At 46.2% G+C, this 18,029-nt stretch overlaps 1 long non-coding RNA gene and 1 pseudogene across 4 annotated transcripts; one reads left to right on the top strand and one right to left on the bottom strand.

Annotated features, from left to right (window-relative positions):
* The first annotated feature begins 104 nt into the window (after nucleotides 1-104).
* On the top strand, nucleotides 105-16,798 carry LOC109434966 (uncharacterized). 4 transcript variants are annotated; one of them, XR_012498518.1, is made up of 6 exons: nucleotides 105-151; nucleotides 4,554-5,533; nucleotides 7,467-7,727; nucleotides 9,601-10,980; nucleotides 14,315-14,362; nucleotides 15,075-16,798. It is a non-coding gene; the product is annotated as an uncharacterized LOC109434966 (long non-coding RNA). The 4 variants fall into 4 exon arrangements; XR_012498519.1 differs by lacking the exon at nucleotides 105-151 and having other exon boundaries at nucleotides 3,218-5,218; nucleotides 5,446-5,533; XR_012498520.1 differs by lacking the exon at nucleotides 105-151 and having other exon boundaries at nucleotides 3,218-5,533; nucleotides 15,075-15,214; nucleotides 16,617-16,798.
* LOC109434948 (ectonucleoside triphosphate diphosphohydrolase 1) lies at nucleotides 2,978-4,816 on the bottom strand (annotated as a pseudogene).
* Nucleotides 16,799-18,029: the final 1,231 nt, after the last annotated feature.

Below are 18,029 nucleotides of genomic sequence, written 5' to 3'. Positions count from 1 at the left end.
GAGCCAGAGCAGTTCGGAAGCTGGTCGACCGGAAGTGACGTAAGTGGGCGGGGTCGAGCGGCGAGGGGTGGGGCCGCGGACGGGGAGGGGTTTCACTCCAGCGCGCCGGACGCCCATTGCAGGGCGAGGCGAGAAGTGTTGGTGAGCGGAGGTAGGCGCTGAAAAACTTTGGGTTTTTTTATTTGTAAGTGTCAGTCAACCCTGCAATACTACACTACTGACTTCTGCTTCCCAGTCATCTAAACAAAAGCGTAGATTTCATTGTTCAATATTAAATTTAGGCAATGCATGCATGATGTATTAAAAAACAAACCAGAGCAGAAAGGTGTACGGTGCCACCGGCCCAGTTTTCCAATTCCTCTTTCCAGGGGGAACCACAGGTACCAGTTTATTGTGTATCTTTCTAGAGACAGTCCCTAGATACACACATAATGCAATATGTAAACATCAAGAAAAGGAAGAGATTAATAGCTACTCGCGTCACAAAGATGAGGATTGAGTTAGAGATAAAAAAACAAAAAAACTGGAGCACAGTGGAAGGTTACGCCCATGAGGCACCTGAAAAATTTAGATCTGGAACCCTATTTTTTTCTCCACGGGTTCTCAAACTTTTGGTCTCAATGTGTACATTCTTAAAAATTGTTGAGCATCACAAAGAGCTTTTGTTTGTGTGGATTGTATCTATTGATAATTACTGTATTACATGTTAACATGCTTTTATTTTTAAATTTATATTTTCCAAAAAAGAATTAGTGAGGATAGTGGCGTCGTTTTACATTTTTGCAAACTTTTTTTTCTATTCATATGACCTTTTGTTTTCATCATTATCAACTACTATTTATTCGAAGCTGAACTGCTGTGCGGTGAGCAAGCAGTATAAATAAGGAGTCAGGAGTTTGGGAATCATTGATTAACATTGTACACCAGGTATGTTACCATGCAAAAATACAGGAACAGAGTATTGGTGTTGCCATGACAGCCTTTGTGGATTTAAAGCAATATTTAATCACAAGTCCATCAGGAAACAGGTCATCTGTTTACTTCCCTTTACACCATGCCCATAAGCCCTGTATTCATGCAGAGTTAAGTGTGTGCTTAGAAGTTGTAAGGAGACAGTCTAGTAGTATATTTGGGAGAGAAAATAATGGTTAAGTACATGCCAAGCTTTAGCTCAGCCATTTGAGCAAGTGACTTATCCTCTCTGAGCCGCAGTTTCTGTTTCTATGAAGTGGAATGGTAGTATCTACCTTCAGGTTGTTGTGAGGATTAAATAAGAAAATGCATGTAATGCACTTGGGCACAAAGCATAGTACACAACAAATGCTCCGTAAATACTAGGTCTAACAATATAACCAATTACCACTAGAAAGAGTTTAAACCTGTTCTTATTTGACTTCTCTCTCCTAATCAAGGTCCAACAAGTTCAACTGTGAATATCAGAAAAGAAAATGTTCCTGTCCACAGCTTTGTTAAGCTTATATTCACCTGGATGTTGTAAAAAATGACTCATTCAAGAGATATAGGGATATTTGGCTTCTAGTTTGTGGGAGAGCTTTTCCTTCTTCCCCTCTTCCCCTGCCCCACATCAGCCCAACAGTCAGTCCCCAGATCCAGAGATGGAGAGCCTGGGGCAAGGTCAGACTAACACATTGCAACTCCATCTTGCTCAACAGGTAACTCTTACAGCAATCCTTAGAGGAAGAAGGTACAGGGTCTCTTCATATTTCTGTGACAAGATCCATAGCTGCAAAATAGTCCCTGGAATAAGTAAATAGAGCCCATAGCTGTGTGACAGGTGGCAACACTTTCAGATCTGATTCCCGGCACATTTTGGTGTGTAAATACCGTGACAGTGAAAAGGCATGCCACTTTACACTACTGTAGCCCTCTCACTAAAGTAAAGCCTGGGGCAGTAAGATATGGATGGCATGGCTTTAAAACTCAGTAGCATCACTGTGGTGCAATAGGTTAGCATATTTGGCTGTGAACGGAAAGGTTTGTGGTTTGAGCCTACCCAGGAATGGACTTGTCTCCAGCCAATTCCTTCGTGATGAAAATATTCCAGCATTTGATGTGATGGCTGCACAACATTGTGAATGTACTAAATGCCACTGAATTATACATGTTAAAATGGTGAATTTTATGTTAAATGTATTTTACTACAATAAAAACCAAACCCCACCAAATGCAGTGGAGGATGCATTTTCCCAACCCTGCGTTATTACTGTTTTCTTTCCTGACATGTATATACCTACCGTGTATATCTGAATATCTGATATCTAATATCTGAATGCCTGTATGTACATCAGCTTTTTAAAAAATCTGTGGTCTGGGTGTTCCGCTCTGTAGCAGTTTGGCATCACCCAAGAATATGTGACTCATCCGCATCCCTGTTTTGGATTGGATTAAGTATTGTATGAACTACACAAGCACATAAACTCCCTTGCAAGACTCTTTGGCCCTAGCACATATTTGCCTAGTACAGAAAATTCTCCCATGCAGAGGGCAGGCTGAGAATGATGTGTGTCTGCCCTTTCCAAAGGCACTCTATGGCTTTCTTAATAAATGGGAAACGGGAGAGAAAAGGTCTGTAAGAGTACAGTTGAGATTCTTCTCTTAGCCAGCGCAACTTCTTAGCACAGGACTCAGGACTCTGTTCTTCTGGACAAAGCCAACATTGTTTTTGTGTAAAGCAAAGATCATGAAAGGTGGCAGGTTTTTAAGACCTACTTGAGCACAGAGTACAAAAGAGAAAGGGGGAGTTGGGAAAGATTCACAAAAGAGACAACACCTGCCGGGAAGTCCTTGAGGCAGAAGGTGGTAAATACCTCCCAAGGAAAGGCGTCAGCAAAGCCAAGGAATCTTCATACTGGTCAAGACTGGCCTTGGTGAGCCAGGAAGGGTGACACTGTGGAGGAAAAGGCTCCCTGGGCAAGTTTTTTTCCTTACTCCAGCCAGCAGATTTCAGCTGCTCTTGCTATACCCTGTCTTTCCAGAAATATGAAGGTTTGTGAAAGATAAACAAGCCTATGATGGCATCTGTGACAAGGTATCAGGGAGAAGAGGGCCATGAAAAAGATATAGGTGGAATGGAAGAGAGGCGTGGACAATGGCTGCTCAGCTGGGATCACGTTGCTCAGGTTCTGCGTGTAGCCCAAAGTCCATCCCATGTCTCCGCTCTGAATCTTGCCCATGAAATGAATATTCTTCCAGGTATATTCCAGGAAGTGTGAAGTGATAGCCCCTCTAAAGGGTAGAGATAATGTAGGTTCTGGAAAAGTAGTTTTCACTCAGGTTCTTCTTCACTTTACCAAAATGTATCTCTAGGTCTTCCCCAGGCCAAGAACAGGCTTTTCTACCATGTCAATCACCTTTTCCTCAGAGGGGGGTTCCTCTGATGTAAGTTTTTAAAACTTCATCACATAGTTATAAGCTGAAAATGCCCCCAAATGCCCTTGGAGTGGTGGCAAGAAAATCCTATTGCAGAACAGTGGAAATAAGGGCAGTAACTGATGTTGAAGATTTTTTTTTTCCCCAAGTCAAGTTGTTGTCCTTTCAGTCTTAGTTGTGGAGGGCGCAGCTCAGCTCCAGGTCCAGTTGCCGTTGCTAGTTGCAGGTGGCGCAGCCCCCCATCCCTTGCAGGAGTTGAGGAATTGAACTGGCAACCTTGGGGTTGAGAGCCCACTGGCCCATGTGGGAATCGAACCAGCAGCTTTCGGAGTTAGGAGCACGGAGCTCTAACCGCCTGAGCCACTGGGCCGGCCCGGTGTTGAAGAATTTAAAGACGCTTTGCTGCCATCATTGAAAGCTCTCAATACCCTGGATTTGCAGCTGATAGAATGGAAGAATTGTCTCAAATGTCCTGGTGCAAGGGCTGTCTTGAAGGCCACTTACATGCATTACCCTGTTGTATCCATGGTTAAAACGCGGGTGCCTGAGGGTTCTGTTTGTACCCAGAATGTCCTTGGCTGGTTTCTGCAATAGTGCTTGATCCTTCCCATAACACAAGAAGCTGCGTGTATACACTGTAGTCCTTGCCATGCAGACAAAAGTACGGAGCATTCCATGTAGACTCAATAGTCTGATTTGGGGGCACAAAAGTGGTTCGCAGAGAGTCTCCCTCAAGGTCGAAAGCTCCGTAAGTTTCCTGACGCTCACTTTCATTTGGCATCAGGTTGAGCCACCTCAATTTCTTAGTGAATTTTCCCAGCAGATAGTTGATAGTAATCCAGCCATCAGCACCTTCCTCTTTACCAGTGATAATTCTGGCACCCTGGAAGTTAAAGGGGCAGTTGCTGAGGCTCCGTGTCACCACAACCAGGACCTTGTCTGCCAACCATTCATTTTCTTTTTTTTTATACAGTTTATTCTTTTTTAGTTTGTTTGTTTTGTTTTTTAAAGATTTTATTGGGGAAGGGGAACAGGACTTTATTGGGAAACAGTGTGTACTTCCAGGACTTTTTCCAAGTCAAGTTGTTGTCCTTTCAAGTGTCCTTTCAGTCTTAGTTGTAGAGGGCGCAGCTCAGCTCCAGGTCCTGAGTTGCCGTTGTTAGTTGCAGCCCACCATCCCTTGCGGGAGTCGAGGAATCGAACCGGCAACCCAGTGGTTGAGAGCCCACTGGCCCATGTGGGAATTGAACCGGCAGCCTTCGGAGTTAGGAGCATGGAGCGCCAACCGCCTGAGCCACCGGGCTGGCCCATTTTCTAAGTATGCTGAGCAACCACATACCTGCGTGGTTCCCCGGTAAACAGGTGTCTCTTGGTGCTGGGGCTTTGGAATCACTTCTCTGGCTCTTTCCATGCATGCAGTCAGATAAATGCCTATTTCATGTATTTTTTTAATCATATTTTGAGATTCCAGGACCTTATACCTTGCACTGTTCTATCTGACTCACCTCCCCTGTGTCATTCTCCTTTTCTGTTGGCCACTTAGAGATGTACAAAGTCGTATGAGAAGAGCCTGCATCCAGTGTTTTCTGGCAGTGGTTTGTGCTGGGTCAGCCCCACAGCTGTCAAAACAATCACAGCCGTGATAGAAGAGAAGCCAAGGATAATCAGGATATTTCTGGAACAAAATCTCTTCAGTTCAGAATCCTTTTACATCTTCCATAATTGGTAGCTTTTGTTTTCTTCCTCTCTGCTCCTTTTTATTTTTATTTTTCCAGCCTCTGCTTGCAGTGGTCGGTCTCAGTGAGAGAGGTACGCGAGGAACAAAGAGGTAACAGACCCTCAGGATTGTGGGAGGGGGTAAATTAGCCGGCCTGTTTAGGAAGGAACCTCCCTATGTCTTTTTCATTGACTGGAAATGACAGATTGGCTGAGGAGTCCAACTTCTCATTTCCCTAACGCTACCAGAAGGCTTCTTAAGGTTGTAACGTTTGGTATTCTTGAAGCAACATATGTTGAACTATCTATATTTTTGCTAACATTTAAATTTCTGCTTAGAAGACAGCTGGAGCCTCACACCTGTTTCTTCATTCAATTGTTGTGGTGTTTTGATTGAAATATATGAAGAAAACCCAGATTCACACAGGTATGTAGTTGAACAAGAAAGAACCTCACAGGTCCCTGGACAGGGTCTCAGGGACCCCCAGAGATCCTCAAACCACACTTTGGAATCGGAAAGATGATCCTGGGTACTGTCAACATAGCAACCATCATTCCCATTTTGCAAATGAGGAAATAAATTGAGGCGTGATCAAAGGTGTGATAAAAAATATGGTGAATGTTTAAATTAGAAAAATTTGCTACCGTAAAAGACACATTGCCATCCCCCTGAAAATATTCCCCCTCACTTAGAACACACTTATCCCATCGTTCTTGCCACTTTCTGAAGCAGTTCTGGAAGTCCTCTTTCGTGAGTGTCTTTAGTTGCACTTTCGTGGCTGCCTTGATGTCCTGAATCAATTGAGAACGTTTTCCTTTCATGGTCATTTGACTTTGGGGAAGAGCCTGAAGCCGCACCGTGCCAGATCCAGTGAGTAAAGTGGATGAGGACACACTGTAATGTTTTTATTTGACAGAAATTACCGTACCAGTAGCGATGTGTGACACAGAGCATTGTCATGATGGAGGATGAAATAGACACGAAAGAGGACTTCCAGAACTGCTTCAGAAAGTGGCAAGAACGATGGGATAAGTGTGTTTGAAGTGAGGGGGAGTATTTTGAGGGGGATTAATGGCAATGTGTCGTTTACTATAATAAATTTCTTTTTATTTAAACATTCACTGTATCTTTTGATCACACCAATTAAAACAGCTACTACTTCAATACTACTCGGAGAGCCAAACTAGCCATGTTATTGGAGGGTTGGAACTTTTAGTCCCACCTGACCTTTGGGGAGGAGAAAGGGGCTAGAGATTGAGTTTATTCACCAATGGCCAATGACTTAATCGATCATGCCTTTATAATGAAGCCTCAATAAAAACTCAAAAGGACTGGGGTGGGGGGTGCGGGGCTTGGAGCGCTTCCAGGTTGGTAAACGTGGAGATTTGGGGAGAGTGGCACACCCAGAGAGAACATGAAAGCTCCGTACCCTTTCCCCATATCTTCTCCTATGCATCTCTTCCATCTGGCGTTTCCGAAGTTACATCCTTTTATAATAAACTATTAATCTAGTAAATAGAACATTTTTTGAGTTCTGTGAATTGCTCTAGCAAATTAAACCCAAAGAGGGGGTCGTTGGAACCTCCAATCTATAGCGAGTCAATCAGAAGCACAGGTGACAACTTGGGCTTGTGATGGGTGTCTGAAGTGGTGGTGGGGGGTTAGTCTTGTTGGACTGAGCCCTTCACCTGTAGGACGTGACACTGTCTCCAGGTAGTTACTGTCAGAACTGAGTTGAATAGTAGGACACCCAGCTGGTGTTGAAGACTTGCTTGGTGGTGAGGAAAACACCCACACATTGGAATTGGGAGCAGAATCTGATCTCTGAATGAGGTAATCTAGATCGTTGGGGATTGGGAAGCTGCTGATGCAGGCGTGACCCCATAGATACAGTACGTCTAGATCCATACCTGATGGATTGCAACGACTGAACATGTAAAATATACGACGTTTGGGCAGCCCTTTCTTGGAACTTGTAACATTTATTAGTGTAACCTGAGTTTTAGAAAGTGGAAGTGGCTTAGCTGTCCTCAACCCAGGTGCGCCCTTCCTACGGTCTGTTATTCCCCTATTTACCCACCTAGGCTTCCCAAAGCTCATTTCTTCTAACTCCCCTGTACTCACCAGGCACTTTCTTCCCTCTGGTTCCGTCTTCCTCAGGGGCAGAGGGAGACTGTTCCCCACCCTCTATAATGGGGCCACCCACACTAGACCTGTGTCATCATAAGGATAATCGCGCCTTTCCTTGGATAGCACTTTTCCACCTTACAAAGCACCTTCAGACCATTATCTCACTTACGCCGAGCCACTGCCCTGTGATGGAGGCAAGCTGCTTATTATTCTTATCTATATTTTACAGATAAAGAAACTGAGGCTCAAAGAGGTTACGAGTTCTCTGAGGTCGTACAGCCAGGACCCATGGAACTGGGTCCAGTGCGCAAGCTTTTGGCCGGCCATCCTCTCCACTTTCCCCTGCACCTGCTGGCCTCCTGCATGAGAAGAAGGCACGGTGCCCGATGGGTGCCCACTCTTTATCGCCACATCTGCTGAACACATTGGGGGATGAGCAACATCCGTTTCCTGAGCTCCTGAAACATGAGAAGCAGAATATGTTCAAAAGGTAGTGATAATTATAGAGAACGCTAATGGGCTTCTCAGCTGAGTCAGATGCTGCACTGGGCCTTCGAGAGATCTTGTCTCTAATACTTCCAACTGCCATGAAAGGGTCGGTATTATTATGCCATTTACAGAGGAGGAAGCAGCCTCAGAGAAACTAGCTTCCCCAAGGGCACCTGCTGTATCTCTAGAATTTCTCTAGCTTCTCACTGTGGTTGGGAACAACCCACTGTGCACAGACTTTTGCATCAGACGTGTCTCGGTTCAAATGCAGGCGCTCCCACCTGCCTACTGTATGACCATGAGCTCTGAACCTGTCCTGTCGTCTGAAAAATAAGAGGAGGAACCTCTCATTCACAGAGTGCTCTTCTGAGCACTAAATGTCAGGCCTGGCCAAGGTCTGGCTGACGGGAATGGTGGTTAGGCACCAATCCGATCCAAGAAGGTGCCAGGGGCCACGCGGCTGGGAGAAGAGGGACAGGCAGGAAAACAGCATATATGCCAGAGGGGATTGTGCTTCAGTCTCAGTATTTCCTCCTTTGGAAGTTTTGTCAGCTGATGCCAACAAGTGTCTGTAGTTGTAGATTTCAGAAAATGAGGTACGGTTTCTTCAAAGTTCCTTAGGCATAATAAAGTCCTCCACTGCAGCCATTTTATTATCTGCTTGTTTACTTAGTTCCTTAGTTCCTGTCTTTCTCTCTCTCCATCCCAATATTTAGTTGACGATTCTTTGTGGGTACAACCCTCCCTCTATTACCCTTGGCCTGCCAGGTGAAAATGGGCAGTACACTTAATGCCACACTGTATCAGGTGGTATGTGCTAGTTTTGATAGCGTGAACTCTAGCCAGAAGAGCACTTTTGAAATGAAAATGCACTGTCATCCAAACAGTGAATGGTATACTGTGCCAGCCACAGCCCAGAGGCAAAGCACATGGTATACAGCACCTGGGAGCCAAGAGTGGGTGCTCACCAAGTTGAGGCAGGAGGCATTCTGCCCTGGGGAGCTTATGCCCTGCCCTCTCCTGGGTGGAGCTGAGGGTTTTCAACAGGAATACTTTTATGATGACTGGATGGGCCCTGTTGGGTTCAGGGTGGAAGATTCTAACTCAATTCCTGGAGATCTGATTCTCCATGCAGGCTCTGGATAACTTACATGGCTTCCATCTCCCCATCAACTAATTCATTCAGAAATATCAACTCAGCTCCTGGTATGGCCCTGGCTCTAGATTAAGGGGGGAACAAGGGGAGACCTCATGAAACTTCCCCCTAGCCATGGGATTCACCTGCCTTGGTGACAACTCCTTACGTATAGTTCTTTGGCTGGATAAGGATGGGGTTATCCATCCATCCACACTAAAGTATGCTCAGAATCCCTGGGGTAGCAATGGCTGGTGGTGTGTATTGGATTGTATCACCGCTCTGTCTTCCATGGCTTCCCATTACTCTTGGAATCTTGAATAAGACCCTCCCTGGTCTGGATTCATCTTCCACCTTTCTTCCTCTCACCTGCTGTGCTCCTTTTCATCAAATGGACCATGTCCCCTGCTGTCACAGGGCGTTTGCACATGCTGGGCCCTTTGCCTGGTTGTTCTCTGTGGTGACCAGACATTTAGGTGAGCCCATGATCCTCACCTCCTTGTATTCACACCTTTGAGTGTGGGTGGGACCTGGGAGTTGCTTCTGTACAATAGAATATGGCAAAGGTGATGGGATGTCACTCCTGTGATTACGTTATATAAAACCCCATCTTGCCAACAGACTCACTGGAGTCCCTCCCTCCCTCTCTCCCTCCCTCCCTCCCTCCCTCCCTCCCTCCCTCCCTCCCTCCCTCCCTCCCTTCCTCCCTCCCTCCCTCTTCCTGGTTTTGAAAAGCAAGCTTTCATGAGTTCTGCAAGTCACAAGGAAATGAATTCTGCCAAGAACCTGAGAGCCTGGAAATGGATCCTTCCCCAGCACCCCAGTCAGGCCTCCAAGTGACGGTGCAGCCCTGGCTCATACCTTGACTGCAGCCATGCAGGGCACCAGCTAAGCCGTGTCTGGACTCCTGACCCACAGAGATTGTGAGATAGCAAATGTATTGTTTTAAGTCACTAAGTTGTTTTTTTATAAGTTGTGTAAATTTGTCACTGTTTTCTACAAGCAGCATAGAAACCGACTATATTTTCCCATCTCCGCCTAGCTGACTCCTCCTCATCCCTTGTCAGTCCCGTCCCACTCAGACAAATGTTCTCAGGGCAGCCTTCCCGACCTGCTCTGCCAAGGCCGGAGCTTCTTGTTAGAAGCTCTCCCGCCATCGTGTGCCTCACGTCGACGTGATCTGTACAGTTAAAATTTCTGTGTGATTATTTAATGACTGTCTGCCCCTTCGTTAGACTGCTAAGTGCCATGCAAGCAGCCTGTCATGTTCTCTGCTTCTCCCCGGGGACCAGCACCGTGCCTGGCCCGGGTAGGGGCTCAGTAAGTGCTGAATAAACAAATGACTGGTAGGACATTCAGGGTCAAGGGTACAGAGATTAACGGGGGCTGGATTGGTCGTTGGTGAGAGGCTAACATGACTTGGGGAAGAATGGGTATGGTAGTCCTAAAGACTCACGTTTATTGGGACATACCTGGAGAACTGAAGCTAAAAGGGTATTCTGGGGGCATCCTTGATGGGAATCCTATATGTCCGTACGATAGTCACGCTGGGCCATCCCAGGGCTTGGCATGAATGTGTTTCTCTTGCAAGCTCGACTCCTTGCTCCTTCCAGAAGAATGGCTTATATTTTGATCACCAAGCAACTCTCTTAACAATGTCCTCCCTGTGAGCTTCTACCTTCCTAGTCAGAGGAGGGAAAATGTGGGGAGCAAGAGAGGGGTGTGGGAAGTTGGGGAGAGCTCCAGCTTAGCAGTTTCAGTAAGGCCCACAAAATGCCAAATAGCTTGCCCCAGTAAGCGATAGAAAGGTGAGTATGTGGGTGCTTGGTACTGAATTGTATCTCACCCCCCAAACTCAAGTGTTAAAGGCCTAACCCCCAATGTGACTTACGTGGAGACGCGTCCTACACGGAGGTAATGAAGGTTAAACGAGGTCATAAGGGTGAGGCCCTGATCCGATAGAGCTGGTGCCTTCGTAAGAAGAGGAGGAGATACCAGAGCTCTCTCTGCACCACGTGGGGACACAGTGAAAAGGTGGCCGTCTGCAAGCAGGAGGAGCGACCTCGCCAGAGAGCAAATTGCCAGCATCTTCATCTTTAACTTCCTAGACTCCAGAACGGTGAGCAAATAAGTTTCTGTTGTTTAAGCCCCTCAGCCTACGGTATTTTGCTATGGCTGCCCGAGTAGATTTAGACATGGGCTTATCCAGAAGGCTCCATTTTATGCTACAAAAACAAGGTTGGGGGGTTTCAGAGTTTAATCCTGTGTTGTCCTGTGTCTCCAACTGGACTCTTTGTGTCTCCCCTGATGTTTTGGCATTAGAGTTTAAACATGTCCAAGTCTCTGCAGCTTGAAACATCCCTCCCTAGGTCCCAATGCCCTTCCTAACTCTGGCCATGTTTCCTCCTTTCCTTGCAGCCACACAACCTGAAGGCGTTATCTGTACCTGCCTATCACTTTCTCACCCCAGTCTTTCACTCTTCAGTCACTTCAGCTTGGCCTCCATCGCAGAGAAGCTGCTTTGATGTCCCATCAAAGTGGACACCTTTTCGTCCTCATCTGACTATTTTTTCTCGACGCTTTCTCTTCCTTTGCATTTCTGGCCAATGCCTCTTCTGTGTCTCTTCATCCCTTCCTGCCTCTTGCTTGCTTGCTCAGATAAAGCAAGCTGCCTTGTTGAGGGAAGATCTATGGAAAGACCCACATGGCAAAGAACCATGGGGAGCCCCTTGGCAACAGCTCATGAGGTCTCAGTCCAATAGCCCACAAGAACAATCCTGCTAGCGACCATATGAGTAAACTAGGAAGAGGATCCTTCCCAGCCAAGCCTTGAGGGACTGTGAGAGACTCAGGCAGAAGACCCAGCTAAGCCACTCCCAGACTCCTGCCCTAGAAACCATGGTATAAGAAGTGTTGTTTTTAGTCACTAAGTTATGGGTAATTTGTTAGGCCGCATGCAGCAAGAGACAACTAATACAGTCACTAAGTTGACTTCTCAACCTGCTAACAGGTAATGACCTGTGAATTGAATAATGCTGATCTAGTTCTAGGTACAAGTCTTGTGTTGGGCATCAAAGGGGAGATTCAGGGATGAATGAGACCTGGCCATTGCCTTTAAAGGGCTTTTAGTGTCTATTGAGGATCTAGAAATGTAATAGGATGCATGTATTTCTAAGGCAGGGTGTTCCGACTATTCAGACAGTAGGAACAAATGAGAGGTTCCCTCAGGCTGACATACACCTTTGTGATGAGCCCTGCATTGGTTTGATTGGGGAGTCCTTAGGCGGAAAGCGCAGGCTTCGCTGGAGAACCCAAAAGGGATTTCCACGCCCAGAGAGGCTTGGAAGAGAGAGAAGGAGCCCATGAAAAAGTGTGGGGGGAAGAATCACAGTGGCCACAAATTGTGTCTTATTTCCCCTGTGGTTAGAGCAGGGTGGGGGTGGGGTGGGGGTGGTTAGGATGACCAGGGCTGTTGTGGGCATTAAGTGAGTAAACGCGTGTAAAATGCTTCGAAGAACGCCTGGTGCACACTGAGGGCTCTGTGTTGTTTTCGTTGTTCTGTCATTGTCCTCTGACCTTTGCCCTCGCTGTGTTCATGAACAACTTTCAAATCACCAGACCCCACAGCCTTTCTCAGTCCTTGCCTCCCTGCAGCTCTGGCCCTGCTGCCCGAGGCCACCACTGAGGCTCTCTAGGCCCTGCCTTGTGGAGCCAGGCCTGCCCTCTCTGCCTGACTGATTTCTCCTTTCCCACCCCCAGCTCCCACCTTCAGATGTCTCTCCAGTCTCCCTCCTCAGACTTTCTTTCTCTTCTTCTCACATGTTTGCAAACAGGGCTCTGACCTATGAGACTGCAGCCTTGAGCTCCAGCCCTTGCTTCTCTCTGGACCTTCAGACCTCTAATTCCCAGACTTGGTTGGGCAGCTCCAAATGGCTGTCCCCTAACATCCTTCCCAACACGTCCTAACCCTCCTCCTCTTTATTCACCCCTGCACCAGCCTGTCCTCCGGCCAGCTTAGTCCTATACAGGGCACAACCCAGCCCCCCATGCCCCCATCTCTCACACGGGCTCATCCCTCTCCCCACAGCAATTGCCAAGTCCTGCAGAGTCTAGCTTAGAGGTATCTCTTGAATCTGTCCTTTTTCTGTTCCTTCTGTACCTTCAGCCAGGCCCTTGTCTTCCTCACCAAGACTACAAAAGGGCTCTCCTGTGGGTCCCTCCAGAGCTTAGTGGGTATATGTGTATGCTATGGAGTTAGGCTGCTGGAGATTAAATTCTAGTTCTACCACACAGTAGCTGTGTGAACTATGACAAGCTCTTTACCTTGTCTATACCTTAGTTTCATCTTTAAAATGGGACTACTAATATGTGTGTGTGTGTGTGTGTGTGTGTGTGTGTGTGTGTGTGTGTGAAGATTAAATAGGTAATGTGAAGTGCCTGATAGAAAAAGTCATAGTTACATTTTAGGTATAAATTATTATTATTATTATCATCATCATCGTCATTGTCATCATCACCGTCATTATTGTTCCTCCAAATCATCCTAAGCTCCGTTCCTTTCTCCCAGACTGCTTCTGTGATCACATTACTCTCTTGCTCAAAGGTTTTCAAAACTCTTCATTACCTCTGGGAGATTGTTGCTGTTATGGTCTCAGTATGTTTCTTCCTTCCTGTGTCCATGCCCTTGGTGGCCCTTTCATATTGACTTTGCGCTTGACCATGCTCATATTTTGGCTAATGGGGTAAGAGAAAATTTGTGCCACTAGCAGAGACTTGAAGTGTGCTTTTGCTTTGATGCTTGCTTTTTAGACTAGGCTGCCCCCTGGGTGATGAGAGACCACCTGGAGCAGAGGCCCCAGTCTGTTCCCTCTGAGGCCCCTGGACCAACAGCTTGCCCATTGCCAGACACGGGAGTGAGACCATCTTAGACCATCCAGCCCCAGCCAGGTGCCAATCTGTTGGCAGAGGTCAGCCAAGCCAGCTCAGACCGGAACAGCCCAGCTGACCTATAGAATTATGAGAAATAATACACATTGGTTGTCATGAGCCACCCAGTTTCAGGGTGGTTGCTGCAAAACCAAAACTAACTGAAACATCCAGTAAGTCAAGTACCACCTGGTCATCCTGGCAGCGAAAGCTCTTCATCTCATGCCCACTGCCTCCTTATCCCGCAAGCCTCCGCCGAAGGTGAGCTCTTGTGTTCCCAGGAATGCTGTATGCTTTCTGTCTTCTAAGCCTGTGCTCAACCTCCTCTGGGAATGGTCTTCCCTTCTCTGCTCCTTTCCATTCTCACCCCCCTTTGGTCTTCTGTGCCAATTGAAATTGCACCCATCCTTTAAGACTTATTCAAGTACCATATTTTGTTGTTGTTGGGCAAATTGAGAGTAATCTGTCTTTGAAACTCTTTACTTGGTATTGCCCAACTCATATTTCTCTGTGTTGCAATTTGACAGTCTTTCCCAAGGTGGGAGCAGGATTCTTGGTGTTCCAGGAGCACTGAGGTGAGAGTTATTCTCTTTTCAAATTTCTTTTACTTGAATGACCCAAGGTGTTGGTGTGTCTTTTCTATTTTACTAACACTTGCTAGACTCCTTGTGTAACAAAGAGAGTAGCCTAGCAGCAGTAATTTGCTAGAATGTAATATCATTGTTTCATTGTCATTATATTTTAAATTCTTTTCCAGTTTTATTGCAATATAATTGATTTACTATATTTATTTTTAAGGTTACTTTCTATCTATGGCACGTGATAGTAGTTTCCATTTGTAGTAGTGATATAAAGTTTCCTTTTAAAATAAACATTTTTAAGTTAAAAAGTGAGTCAATTTAAAGGGAAAGAAAATAGGTAAATAATAGTATAGTGTGCTGGTCAACTGTAACTCCCAAAAAAAAAAAAAGTTCTGATTTGTAGTGTGTGCTGAGTTCATGTTATAAATTCTCCGACCAGGCCTATTTCTAATAAGCAAGGTGAGGCCACTGACTGTAGAGCTGGGAAAAGACCTGTACATGAACTCTCTGAGCCTGTGTAAGTGACGCAAGCTCACCACTGGGTGTGGTTCAGATATAGCAAATATCAGGAAGGCAGTACGGAGATGGCTGAAACATGTGAAACACTTTATTCAAGTCACTTTTTGTATGAACCTATTTTCCATAGCAAAGTGCAAGTGTCTTGAGGGTACTGATTGTTTTTTGTTCATCTTTGCAAACCCCGCAGTACCTGGAGAGAGGCTCATGGTGGGTACCTCTCAACAAGCTGAATCTTCTGGAAGAGGGCCAGGTGAACTGCTCTTCTGCTTAGGATGACAGTGACTTGCAGTGACCTTGAAGTCCTGGCTATTGGTAACTCAGTTTCAGGTAAAGGTGTGGCCCGAGGCGGAGGACTCAGGATGATGAAGGCAGTCCCAAATGTCAATGGGCCTTCATGTTTTGTTTCTACCTAAATGTACTTTTCACTCAAGAGCTGTATAATAAGAACAAATACGAGAAGAATAAAGTGGAAAAGGAGAGATTGAAGACATTGTACTTGGTTTCTAGGGCTGCTATAACAAAGTACCACAAATTAGGTGGCTTAGCAACAGAAATGTACTGTCTCACAGTTCTGGAGACTAAGTTCAAAGTCAAGGTGTCAGCAGGGTTGTTTCCTTCTGAGGCCTGTGAGGGAAGGGATCTGTTCTAGACCTCAGTGCTGGGCTTGTAGATGGCCCTCTTCTCCTTGTGTCCCTTTACAATGTCTTTCCTTTGTGCATGTTTGTCTATGTCCACATTTTCCCTCTTTATAAGGACACCAGTCATATTGGAATCATGTCCACCCTACTGATGTCATTTGAATTTGATTACCTCTGTAAAGACCATATGGCAAAATAAGGTAACAGTTTGAGGTACTGGGGGTTAGGACTTCAACATACCTATTTTAGGGGACACAATTCAACCCACAACAGGCCTTGATATTGATTCAAGTAATTCTTAGATGGGAAGTGGTCCCCATCAGAGCTCTCAGTCATCAAAGTTGAGCTGCTGGCTCTGTCCACAGGAGAGTGTCCCTCCCACAAGTGCCCTGCGAATTTCTCCTTCTCAGTAAGGGGTAAACCCTGCAGGAAACAATTTTGTCACTGCACAGGAGGTTTCCTGTCTGGCAGGCAGTTTGCAAGGCTTTCAGGCATCAACAGGGGCTGTGTTCAAGCCCTGACAAACACCTAAGCCTCTCTGTTCATAGGTGAAGGGTATATAGCTTCCTGCTTAGGTGACCAGGCTTGGACCAGTATCCTAAGGGGACCCAGGCCTCCGAAGATGCTCTGGATCTCTTCGGGGGAGTCTGTTTGGGGCCAGCTGAGCTTCTTCACCGAGAAGCCTTAGTGTAGCTTCCCTTTGCACAGCCCTGTCTTTCTGAGCTATTCTGAAACTGAAGGTGGCACTAGATCTTTTGTGAATGAGAGCTAACATTTTGCCAATTGATTGTGTTCAATGAAATCTGTAAACGTTTACTGAGCACCTACTATGTGCTACGTATTGTGGGAATATTTATTGAGCACTGCAGTAGATTGCCAAACCAGCAGTGATTCTCTACCCATCCTTGTATCCATGTCCCTTGCAATGTGACTTTGCTCTTCCTGCCATCAAAAGATGGAGTCTATGTCCTCACCTTTGGACCTGGGTTAGATTTGTGACTTGGATTAGTCAATAAACTATGGAAGTGATGTAGTGCCAGCTTAGAGCCTAGACCTTGGGAGACCTTTCCTGATTTAACTCTTCCTCTTAGAACCCCACAGCTCCATGTGAGCCAGCCTGCACTAGCATGCTGGTGGATGAGAGACACATGGCTCAGTAACCCCCCAGAAGCAGAGGCCTCTGGCTGCCTAGCCATTGACTTCAGATGCATGAGGGAGTCCAGCTGAGACCAGAAGAACTGCCCAGCTGAACCCAACCTAAAATACTGACCCATAAAATCATGAACTAAATAAAGAGTTATTGTTTTACTTCACTTGTAAGTTGTGGAGTGTTTTATTATGCAGGGAAAAAAATGTGCTGACTGATATAAGCACTTACTATGTGCCAAGTTCTGGTCTCAGCAGAGTCTTGGGAGAAAAGATTTATGCGGGGATGGCAAAGAAATGGGCATGATGCAGTACGTGCTCTGGAGAAGCAAACACGCCAGTAGGAATAGAAGAGGTGGCATTTGAACTGGCGAGGGGTCTGGCCATGTGCAATCGGAGGGTCCAAGATGAAATTCCTGAGAGAGGGGGCTGAGTAAGGTAAGACATGAATGTGCGATACATCAGACAGTTGTATTTACTGAGCACTGTACTGGCTGTCTCAGGGCTGTGTATGGCCTAGCAGGGGACAGAAGACACCCATTTGTGCAAATCAGCCAGAAATGTAATGCTGGGTTTTTTGGTTTGTTTGTTTTGTTTTTTAAGATTTTATTGGGGAAGGGGAACAGGACTTTATTGGGGAACAGTGTGTACTTTCAGGACTTTTTTCCAAGTCAAGTTGTTGTCCTTTCAATCTTAGTTGTGGAGGGTGCTGTTCAGCTTCAAGTTGTTGTCCTTTCAGTTTTAGTTGTGGAGGGTGCAGCTCAGCTCCAGGTTCAGTTGCCGTTGCTAGTTGCAGGGGGCACAGCCCACCATCCCTGGCGGGAGTCGAACTGGCAACCTTGTAGTTGAGAGGGCGCGCTCCAACCAACTGAGCCATCCGGGAGCTCAGCAGCAGCTCAGCTCAGCTCAAGATGCCATGTTCAATCTTAGTTGCAGAGGGCGCTGCCCACCATCCCTTGTGGGAGTCGAGGAATTGAACTGGCAACCTTGTGGTTGAGAGCCCACTGGCCCATGTGGGAATCGAACCGGTAGCCTTCGGTGTTAGGAGCATGGAGCTCTAACCGCCTGAGCCACCGGGCTGGCCCCTGGTTTTAAGTGGAATAGAAGTAGCAGGGTCTGCTTTGTCTAATAAGAATCTTGGCTTGGGCATAACAGGACTCGATCCATTGGTTATTTCTATCTGCACTTGGTATATATGTGGCAGGGATACAGTGATGATGAGGCTGGGGGGAAGGAGTCAGAAAACACGGCTACTCAGGCATTCTCATGAGTGGTGATAACCCCTTTTGAGGGCAGAGTCTGTGTCTGATTTATTTTGATATACCCCAACACACGGGGTCTTGTCTGCAGCAGGCATT

The sequence above is a fragment of the Rhinolophus sinicus genome, linkage group LG07, assembly GCF_036562045.2.
Source record: "Rhinolophus sinicus isolate RSC01 linkage group LG07, ASM3656204v1, whole genome shotgun sequence".
Taxonomy (NCBI): Eukaryota; Metazoa; Chordata; class Mammalia; order Chiroptera; family Rhinolophidae; genus Rhinolophus; species Rhinolophus sinicus.
Note: the sequence above shows the minus strand (reverse complement) of the source record. Positions and strands in the feature narration are given on the sequence as shown.